This window comes from Aethalodelphis obliquidens, unplaced genomic scaffold (genome assembly GCF_003676395.1).
Source record: "Aethalodelphis obliquidens isolate GAN/ISIS:26980383/991018 unplaced genomic scaffold, ASM367639v1 scaffold3, whole genome shotgun sequence".
Lineage (NCBI taxonomy): Eukaryota > Metazoa > Chordata > Mammalia > Artiodactyla > Delphinidae > Aethalodelphis > Aethalodelphis obliquidens.
This window is the reverse complement of record NW_020837947.1, coordinates 39,385,783-39,397,368: the sequence shown is the minus strand read 5'-3', so window position 1 is coordinate 39,397,368 and position 11,586 is coordinate 39,385,783. Positions and strand designations below refer to the sequence as shown.

The window sequence follows — 11,586 nt, the reverse complement described above, 5'->3', positions numbered from 1 at the left end:
TTTTTTCATGTTATGCTTCTCTTACTGGAATTTTTGCTCTATAGAAGCAGGGACTTCATCTTTTTTCATTGATATAACTCCAGTATCCATAATACTGCCTGGTGCGTAGCTTTCCAGAATATCTGTTGAACGAATGAATGAATACAGAAGAGAACTAAGGGAATGATCTGGATGATGGCAAAGAGAAATATCAGAATGGCAGACATGATAGAGTGGAGTGAAACCCCAGCTACCCACAAACAAAAAGAGCTCTGGGAGAGCCCTGGAGTCCAAATTTAGCAACACAGGAAAACAAACAAACAAACAAAAACTCTGAGAATAACTGCACAAAAAATAAAAGAAGATGGCTTCATTTTGCCTGCATCATCCCATCCTCCAAGCTGTCATTGCTCAGCAGGAAGAGGGAACTTCCCAGCTAGAAAGAGTTACCCTCATCCTTTGGGGCACCACATGAAGGTCCCCTTTCAATTTCACCCCACCCAGACTCAGCAAAGCTGAGACACATATAGAAACAATAGAGATGGCTAAGGACAAGGAAGAGAAACAGAGGTTGCCAATCGTAGCCATGCAGTAGGAGAGACTGTGGTTTACAGTGACCTGCTCTGCAGACAAACAGGGCAGATTTTACTAATGAAAAAAAACAATAGACAGCACAGCTGCTGCATACCTCCCTGCAGTGCAGCTCTACTGCAAGATGACAGCCTAGATCCCTACAGTTGACTCCTACCACCATCTGCAAACTTGGGGCTAGCCCCTCAAGCTGTGCACTTTCACACTGCCAGCCTGACACTTGTTATCAACATCCACTGCAGTGCACATGTGCAGACATGGGAGAGCATTCCAACAGCCAGGGCCGCACAACTGCTCGTGGGCCTGGATCAGGCTTTGTCTTCTGTCACTGGCCTGCACAACTGTGCTCCAGTGCCTACTCTCATCACTCCTATTCAACCTAGTACTGGAAATCCTAGCCAGAGCAATCAGGCAAGAAAAAGAAATAGAAGGCATTCAAATTGGAAAGGAACAAGTGAAATTGTCTTTGTTTGCAGATAATATGATCTTATATACAGAAAATCCTAAAGATTCCACCAAAAAAACCTGTTAGAACTAATAAACAAATTCAGTGAAGTTGCAGGATACAAACTCAACATACAGAAATTAGTTGTGTTTCTATGCTCTAACAATAAATTATCTGAAAAAGAAATTTAAAAAAAATAATCTCATTCACTATAGCATCAAAAATAATAAAATACTTAGGAATAAATTTAATCAAGGAAGTGAAAGACTAAAAATTGTAAGACTCCAACAAAAGAAACTGAAGAAGACACAAGCAAATGGAAAGATACCCCATGTTCATGAATCAGAAAAATTAATTTTGTTAAAATGTTCATACTACTCAAAGCCATCTATAGATTCACTACAATTTCTATCAAAATCCCAATTCATTTTTCACAGAAATAGAAAAAACAATCCTAAAATTTGTATGGAACCACAAAAGACCCTGAATAACCAAAGCAGTCCTGAGAAAGAACAAAGCTGGAGGTATCACATGCCTGATTTCAAACCATACTACAAAGCTATAGTAATCAAAACAAAATGGTACTGGCATAAAAATAGTATAGACCAGTGGAAAAGAATCTAGGGCCCAGAAATAAGCCCTCACAGTACAGTCAACTAATAGTTAACAAAAAGAGCCAAGAACAGGCTCTTCAATAAATTGTATTGGGAAATGGATAATCACATGCAAAGAATAAAATTGGACCCTTATCTTATACCACTCACAAAATTTAACCCAAAATGGATTGTAGACCTAAACATAAGAGCTAAAACCATAAAACCCTTAGAAGAAAATTTGATGAAAATCTTCTTCACAAGATGTGTCAAAGATTATTTTTTTGTATATGACACCAAAAGCAAAAACAAATAAGTGGGACTACATCAAACTAAAAAGCTTCTGCACAGCAAAGGAAACAGTCAAGAAAATGAAAAGTCAACCAACAGAATGGTAGAAAATATTTGCAAATCATGTCTGATAAGGGATTAATATACAAAATACATAAATAATTCATAAAACTCAATAGCAAACTATCCAATTAAAAAATGGGCAGAGGAACTGAATAGATATTTTCCCAGCAAAGACATGCAGTGGCCAACAGATACATGAAACGGTGATCAACATCATTGATCATTATGTAAATGCAAATCAGAACCACAATGAGATATTATCTCATACCTATTAAAATGGCAATCATCAGAAAGACAAGAGATAACAAGTGTTGGTGAAGTTGTGGAGAAAAGGGAACCCATGTGCACTGTTGATGGCAATGTAAATTAGTTCATCCACTATAGAAAACAGTATGGAGAGTCCTCAGAAAATCAAAAATAGAACTACCATGTGATTCATCAATCCCACTTCTGTGTATTATCCAAAGGAATTGAAAGATTCTTTTTTTAAAAATCTTTATTTATTTATTTATTTTTGGCTGCATCGGGTCTTAGTTGCAGCATGCAGGGTCTTTCGTTGCAGTGTGCAGTCTTCTCTCTAGTTGTGGAGCGCAGGCTCAGTAACTGCGGTGTACGGGCTCAGTAGTTGCAGCACACAGGTTTAGTTGTCCCACAGCAAGTGAGATCTTAGTTCCCCCAAACATCCCCTGCATTGGATGGCGGATTCTTAACCACTGGACCACCAGGGAAGTCCAAAAAGATTCTTAGAGAGCTCTACACTCTCATGCTCATTGCAGCATTATTCACCGTAACCAAGATATGGAAACAACCTAAAAGTGTCTGTCAACAGATGAATGGATAAGGAAGATGTGGTGTATATATACAATGGAATATTATTGAGCCATGAGGAAAGATGAAATCCTGCCATTTGCAACAATATGGATGAACTCTTAGGGCATTATGCTAAGTGAAGTAAGTCAGACATAGAAAGATAAATACTGTATGATATCACTTATATGTGGAATCTAAAAAATCTGAACTCAGAAATAGTAGAGAGATGGTTATCAGATGCTGGGAGATAGGGAAAATGGGGAGATGTGGACAAAGGGTACAAAGTTCAGCATGGTGATTATAGTTAACAATACTGTATTATATAGTTGAACGTTTCTAAGAGAGTAATGTCACAACAAAAAAAGACATGGTAATTATGTGATGTGATGGAGGTGTTAGCTAGCATTATGGTAGCAGTCATTTTTCAATAAATAAGTGTATTAAATGAACACCTTAAACTTAAACAATGTTATATGTCAATTATATCTGAATAAGGCTGGGATGGCGGAGGGAGAATGGCAGTCCTAAAGAGCAACCAAATTGTAATCGAAGGCAAAGTGGTACTGAAATGATTTCTACAAAATAAAATTAGAAATGAGAAATTAACTGAAGTGTTTGATCACATTGACATATCTTGCTTGCAATGATCTTGGAGAGTTTGGAGAAAATTAGTGGTAAGAATATAGAAAAAAACCCAACAACAACACAACCACAGCCACAATAATAACAACAAATAAGGCAACAATTGACTCCTGGAGAAACAAAGCATTGTACAGAAAAATATTTATAATCATAGCATACTATCTGGCTTGCTATTGAACAGTATTTTCATGTCACAAATACAGACATAATGGATACAAATTTTACCAAAAATTGTGATATAGCTATACAAGCAGATGAACTAGCAAGTATAAATATATTATTATAGAGCTACGTCCTTGTTTTCCATATTATGAAGTCAATATATGCTTTAAGTTGAAAAAAAAAGGATGGCAATATATTGTATTTAAAATATGGATGTAGGGCTTCCCTGGTGGTACAGTGGTTGCGAATACGCCTTGGACTTCTCTGGTGGTGCAGTGGTTAAGAATCCACCTGCCAATGCAAGGGACATGGGTTCGAGCACTGGTCTGGGAAAACCCAATCTGCCGCGGAGCAACTAAGCCCGTGCACCACAACTACTGAGCCTGCACTCTAGAGCCTGCAAGCCACAACTACTGAAGCCCGTGTGCCACAACTACTGAAGCCCACTCACCTAGAGCCCGTACTCCGCAACAAGAGAAGCCTGTGCACCGCAACGAAGAGTAGCCCCCGCTCGCTGCAACTAGAGAAAGCCCACACGCAGCAAGGAAGACCCAACACAGCCAAAAATAAATACATAAATTTAAAATAAAATAAAATAAAATATGGATGTAAATAAGAGGAAAAAAATTAAGTATTGAAATTGCTTACCTCTCAAGGAAATCATGTATTGAGGTTTGAGAGAGATAGGGCTGAGCATTAGAGCTTATTGATTAGAAGCTTTGTACTATTTGCTCTTTTAAACTGTATAGATATATTACTTTTAAAAATAAAAATTATATTAAGAATGTACATTTTTAATTGTAAAATGACTACATGTAAGGATATAAAAAGATAACATGTAAAATACAGGTCTGTAGGACCAGAATCTACAACATGTTTATCTAAGATGAAATTCTCAGAGCACTTTCAGTGAAATTCAACGCCAAATTAAAGTTCAGAATTTCTCCTACCAAAACCATATTTACTATCTCTACTTTTGTGATAATCATGCTCTCACTTTTCTTTTTTCTCTCACTTTTCTTTTTTTTTTAAACTTATTTATTTAATTTTATTTTTGGTTGTGTTGGGTCTTTGCTGCTGCGCGCGGGCTTTCTCTAGTTGCGGCAAGTGGTAGCTACTCTTCTTTGTGGTGTGCAGGCTTTTCATTGCGGTGGCTTCTCTTCTTGCGGAGCACAGGCTCTAGGCTTGTGGGCTTCAGTAGTTGTGGTGCACGGGCTCTAGAGCGCAGGCTCAGTAGCTGTGGCGCACGGGCTCAGTTGCTCCACGGCATGTGGGATCTTCCCGGACCAGGGCTTGAACCCGTGTCCCCTGCATTGGCAGGCAGATTCTTAACCACTGCGTCACCAGGGAAGTTCGCCGTCACTTTTCTTTATCTTTGTACCATCAAAGGTTTTATCCCTAACCTACAGGTTAAGTGTTGCCTGTTTTTGACTGTATCTAAATGAACCCTACTGCATATAGTATGCTATAACTTGCTCCATTTTCTAATACACTTATTTGTGAGGTTGACCCAAGAAAGTGTGTTGCTGCCAATAATTTTTTTCCACTGTATTCTATTTGCTTTTGCCTATACCACATTTTTGTTCAAACTACTCTTGACATTTGAGTTGTTTCAGTTATTTTTGCCATTACAAACAAAACTATCAAATCATATAGAATTGCATTTGCTTTATGCAAATTAATTTTGTATCTAGCAACTTTACTGAAATCTCAATTCTAGTAATTTATCTATGTCTATTTATAAAATCCACAAATAATGGCATCTTTGCTTTTTTCCAATCCACATCTCCTTTATTTATTTTTCTTTGTTACTAATACTGGACCTCTGGTACATATTGAGCCTGCCAATCAGATTGCGGTTCAAATTCTCAGTTACAGCTTTTTACCCTTCTCAGCACAGAACTTATGTTCAAGAAAGTTGATTTTCCTTGTTATCTTCTGGGGTATGAGGTAGGGAGGGCAGGTTTAATCCTGGCTCACCATTATACATTTGGCCATTTGATGTCCTAGTTTTATAGGGGAGACGTGTCTTCTTATTAGACTCCTTCTCTTGAACAAGTCTTGGGCTTTGTTTCCTGTTGCCATATCCTGTGGGGCCATGGAGAAACATGGTTAGGGAATAAGCCAGTTCCATTTCTCAATTTACCTATCTGAGCTCTTGACTTAACTTAGATAAGACCTGAAATTTTCTTACCTTATTATTAGTTCACTGATGCATTTAAAGAAATTTTATTAAATATATTTTATGAGAACTGTTTAGTTGTTTTCATTGGCAAGTCAGTCCAGGCACCCAGCCTGCCATGTTAGCAGAAAAAAAGCAGATGAGTTGAAGAATTATGAAAACAAACTAGGCTGCTGATTCTTCAGACAGGATGCAAGAACTAGTTTAAGTGTACCCTTTGAAGTAAGGCCAGTTTTCTAAACAATTTTTAAATCCTGTCTCAAAAAGTAATGACAATGCCAAGACTTTTTTCCTTTTCCAGTAAAAGCCATATACTACATTTCCGACAGTAGGTAAAAATATCCAAAGGGTGTATTCATTGCACCCTGATGTCATTTCTCTTGGTGAAAACACTATTGCGTTTTTTTCCAGAAAAACTATCTCCGTGCCAACACATATTATGCCAATCAGTTACACATCAAGTTTTGAACTCCAAACACCTACACAAAGTTCTTCATGATTGGCTGTCACTTCTCAGAAATAACACAGTAATGTTCCAGCGTTCCTGAGAGATCATAGTATTCTTTTACAGTCTGTTTGATGTATGTTTCCAAAATGCCAGACAGAAACCCATAATGCCTTCAGAATTTGTGCCAAGTACACATAGCTGAGATTACTCAGATAAAGTCATATTAATCTTAAAGACATTTGCTATTTTTTTAGAATGACAAAAGGGCATTCATAAAATTTTATGTGTAATTTACTTTGTTTATTCTATGGATGTGACCCTTAATTGTTTGTTTTGCTATTTAATTCAATGTTTACTGAACAAAATGACAGGCATTTTGAGTCCCACTTTCCTGCATCCAGCATAACTGAGGTTATCGGACTGGACTCGCATATTCAGAAGAGGAAAACAGTCACTAAAATAAGGAGGCAAGAACTCCTTTTTTGTATCCATAACGTCTGGCAGTACCCCTGGCATGTGGGAGAAGCTAAATGTTTATGAAAGGAATAATAATGTTGAGGGATATTAAATAGAATTCCCCACTTGTGCCAGGAAGAAAATGACAGAGAAAGAAGACAGGCTCTGGGGTTCAATAGATCTGGGCTTGTATTTCAGCAACGTCAGTCATTAACTTCCTGGCACTAACAAGTGAACATCAGTTTCCTAATCTGTAAGGAAGGGTGTAATGCCTAATTCACAGGGCCGTGAATTGTGGGGATTAAGTGAGATGGCACATAAGCAACTAGCATAGTTCCTGGCACAAAGTTGTTATTCAGTAAGTTATTTCCCACTTTTTCAAATACTGTTTAAAAATTATCGCGAGAGAACAACGACCACTGCTGAGAGTGCGAGCGACGTGCACGCGCTGAGTAGGGGGAGGGGCCTGGCGCGTCCTGAAATGGGACTGAGAGTTGTCTGCTGGTTCTCAGCTTGAAGAAGATTCTACAGTCATTATTGATCCTTTTTCTTGGCATTACCATTTTTTGAAGCGAAGTTAACCTAGTTTTCTAGTTTGAGCTTTCTTTTTAGCCATCTTTTTTTTTAAAAAAATTTAATCTATAAACTAGACAAGAGACAGTTCTACAATGTCCAAGTCATTCCAGCGGTCGTCTCTTGGTAGCGACTTGCAGGGCCATGGGCGTGACCTGTCTGCAGCAGGAATAGGCCTTCTTGCTGCTGCTACCCAGTCTTTAAGTATGCCAGCGTCTCTTGGAAGAATGAACCAGGGTACTGCACACCTTGCTACTTTGACAAATCTTGGAATGAGTTCTTCATTGAATCAACAAGGAGCCCATAGTGCACTGTCTTCTGCTAGTACTTCTTCCCATAATTTGATTTCTGTATTTAACATTGGAAGTAGAGGTCCCCTCCCTTTGTCTTCTCAGCACCGTGGAGGTGCATACCAGCCCAGTAACATTTTGGCCAACTTTGGTCTGTCTGCTAGAGACTTACATGAACTGAGTCGTTATCCAGAGGACAAGATTACTCCTGAGAACTTGCCCCCAATCCTTCTACAACTTGAAAGGAGGAGAACTGAAGAAGGCCCTACATTGAGTTATGGTAGAGATGGCAGATTTGCTACATGGGAGCCACCATACAGAGTACCTGGGGATGATTGGAAAGAAAAGAAGCACTTTAGAAGAGAGAGTTTTTTTTTGTTTTTGGGGGGTTATTTTTTTGGCTGTGTTGGGTCCTCTTTGCAGTGCACAGGCTTCTCATTGCAGTGGCTTCTCTTATTGCGGAGCATGGCGGGCAGGCTTCAGTAGTTGTGGCTCACGGGCTTAGTTGCTCCACAGCATGTGGGATCTTCCCAGACCAGGGATCGAACCCGTGTCCCCTGCATTGGCAGGCAGTTTCTTAACCACTGCGCCACCAGGGAAGCCCAAGAAGAGATAGTTTTGATGATCATGGTCCTAGTTTCAACCCAGTGCTTGGTTATGACCGTGGAAGTCGTTTGCAAGAATCTGGTTATTATGACAGAATGGATTATGAAGATGACAGTTTAAGAGATGGAGAAAGGTGTAGGGATGATTCTTTTCTTGGTGAGACCTCACGTAACTATCATAAATTTGACAGTGAGTATGAGAGAATGGGACATGGTCCTGGCCTCTTACAAGAGAGATCTCTGTTTGAGAAAAAGAGGGGTGCTCCTCCAAGTAGCAATATAGAAGACTTCCATGGACTCTTACCAAAGGGTTATCCCCATCTGTGCTCTATATGTGATTTGTCAGTTCATTCTAATAAGGAGTGGAGTCAACATATCGATGGAGCAAGTCACAGTTGTTGATGCCAGCTTCTTCTTGAAATCTACCCAGAATGGAACCCTAACAATGATATAGGACATACAATGGATGATCCATTCATGTTGCAGCAATGTACAAACCCAGCACCAGGAATTCTGGGACCTCCACCTCCCTCATTTCATCTTGGGGGATCAACAGTTGGACCAAGAGGAAATCTGGGTGCTGGAAATGGAAACCTGCAAGGACCAAGACACATGCAGAGTGGGAACTAGCCGAGTTGTTCACATCAGGATGTCTGGCAAGGGAAAAACTTGAGATATCAACTATTACAGCTGGTGGAACCATTTGGAATTATTCAAATCATCTGATTCTAAATAAAATTAATGAGGCATTTATTGAAATGGCAACCACAGAAGATGCTCAGGCTGCAGTGGATTATTATACAGCTATACCAGCATTAGTATTTGGCAAGCCAGTGAGAGTTAATTTATCCTAGAAGTATAAAAGAATAAAGGCCTTTATTGAGATGGAGACCAGAGAAGATGCAATGGCAGTGGTTGACCACTGTTTGAAAAAGGCCCTTTGGTTTCAAGGGAGATATGTAAAAGTTGACCTGTCTGAAAAATACAAAACATTGGTACTTAGGACTCCCAACAGAGGCATTGACTTACTGAAAAAAGATAAATCCCGGAGAAGATCTTACTCTCCAGATGGCAAAGAATCTCCAAGTGATAAGGAATCCAAAACTGATGGTTCCCAGAAGACTGAAAGTACAACTGAAGGTAAAGAACAAGAAGAGAAGTCAGGTGAAGATGGTGAAAAAGATACAAAGGATGACCAGTCAGAACAAGAACCTAACATACTTCTTGAATCTGATTTACTTGACCTACTTTGAGTGAGCTTTTGGTTTTCCAACTGTGGCCCATTGACAAAAATATTTTAAATCTTAGAAGCCTGAAACACTGCGTCAGACCTTATTGTCACACTGTAGTAAATTCTTCAAGGTAGTGCAGTCCTGTGAGGCTTCTTGGCAATCAGCCAACTGTAGCTCACCTTCCTTGACTCAATAATATTTATTGATTTGCTTATTTGAACAAATTATCTCTAAGATAAAGTCTACAGTAATATATTTACTTGTACAAAGAAAATCATATAAGCCTTGAAGTTTTTAATAGCAGTAAAATATGAAAGGTGGTCACTGAGTTTTGCTTCCTCAACCAATTTTTTTTTAATCCAAGAAGTGATAGCAAGAAGGACATGAGAGTGGTATGAATAAAATTATAAACCTAGCACTTTTACAGTTTACAGATTACAAAGATAGTGATAGAATCCAAAATCTCTGTATTTTTAATATATGTAATAGGTGTCACATTGGCTTCCTGTGTAGTTTTGTCTGAATCATGTTTAGGCCTTACTTCAACTCTCGAGACATAGAATACAACAACAATGGTCATTGATACTCATCACCACTTCAATTGCTTGCAGTAGACATAAGGAAAAGACTAGCATAGTATTATAAGTATTTGCATTCAAGTAGCTACAAGACATGGCATATGGAAAGAAAAAAGTGCTTTTAAGACACATAAAATACAGTGTTATCCACTTACTAACTAAAGAATCAAGAACCCCAAAAAGGCAGTTAAAAAAACAAACAAAAAACTCGGTTCAAATGTTAGAATAAAAGCATAAGGTAAAAGAAAATTTTTTCCCTCAAATTTAATCATTGTAAATGCAAACTTACACTGTTCTACCTAATGTCACATAATTAATTTATTCTATCAATACTTCATTATTTTTCTTAGCTTGACAGGTTGGGGAAGGATGTTATAATAATTCATAAAATCTTTGATAATGTCTCTACCTTGTCCAATAGTCAGTGATCTGGAAACATTATTTTCCAAGTTAGTAAACCAATGAAAATAAGCAGATTTTATATGTTCTTCTGTTGCTTGCTAATTAGCCTATGCCTACCAAAAATCTGGTCCTACTTTTTGATATCAAGACAGAGCTTCCTCAGGGCAAATTTGTTAGGGCTAGTGATTTCTTTTTCAGTAGCACTAGATAGACTGAAAGGAAGGAATAGAATCCCAGTGAATAAGATACCCTGCCATCAGCTACTTCACATTTCAGAACAGAGCAGACAACCTCAGGGACCTGTGGGTAAACGGTAAATGACAACCAAGATTCTGCCCATTATTAATTCAGTATCTTGCTGTTTGGTTTTCGGCAGAAACAAAACACATAATTAGTCTTGGCAGTTGAGAACCACAATTGCCTCTCACTATGTTGAACTCTTTGCTTCCCTTTTATTTATTTATTTATTTATTCATTAAAAATATTTATTTATTTAGGCTGCTCTGGGTCTTCATTGCGGCACGCAGGATCTTCGTTGCGGCATGCGGGATCTCTTTTTTTTAGTTGCAGCATGCCTACTTCTTAGTTGAGGCATGTGAACTCTGAGTTGCGGCGTGCATACGAGATCTAGTTCCCTGACCAGGGATCAAACCCGGGCCACCTGATTGAGAGCACCCACAGGACCACCAGGCAAGTCCTTGCTTCCCTTTCCTTTAAGTATTACAGAAGAATAATTTCATATGGGTGTAAAAAGCAGCCAATAGAAGAGAAGCATAAAATGCCTATTAAATTGTATCCTGTGTATTGTCACTCCTGTGGTAATGACCATAATTTATGACACAACTTTATATTCTGCATATATCTTCAGAAGCTACTGAACGTGACTAACAGTAATTAAGAATAGCCCTGTGGAATAAGTCTTAAAACATTATCTGACAACTTGGCTAAGGGTGACAGAATTTTCTCTAAATAGCTCAGATTTTATAATAGTACTTAAATGAGAACTTATCCTCTCATGCAGCAACAGTTTTGTTTTGCTTTTTTAATGTATTTATTTATTTTTGGCTGTGTTGGGTCTTCATTGCTGCGTGCAGGCTTTCTCTAGTTGCGGCGAGCAGGGGCTACTCTTCATTGTGGTGCACAGGCTTCTCATTGCTGTGGCTTGTCTTTGTTGCAGTGCACGGGCTCTAGGCACATGGGCTTCAGCAGGCTCAGTAGTTGTGGCTTGCAGGCTCTAGAGCGCA

The 11,586-nt window shown here is 38.6% G+C and overlaps 1 pseudogene; it reads left to right on the top strand.

Moving 5' to 3' along the window:
- The first annotated feature begins 7,330 nt into the window (after positions 1 to 7,330).
- On the top strand, positions 7,331 to 9,383 carry LOC113613031 (matrin-3 pseudogene; annotated as a pseudogene).
- Positions 9,384 to 11,586: the final 2,203 nt, after the last annotated feature.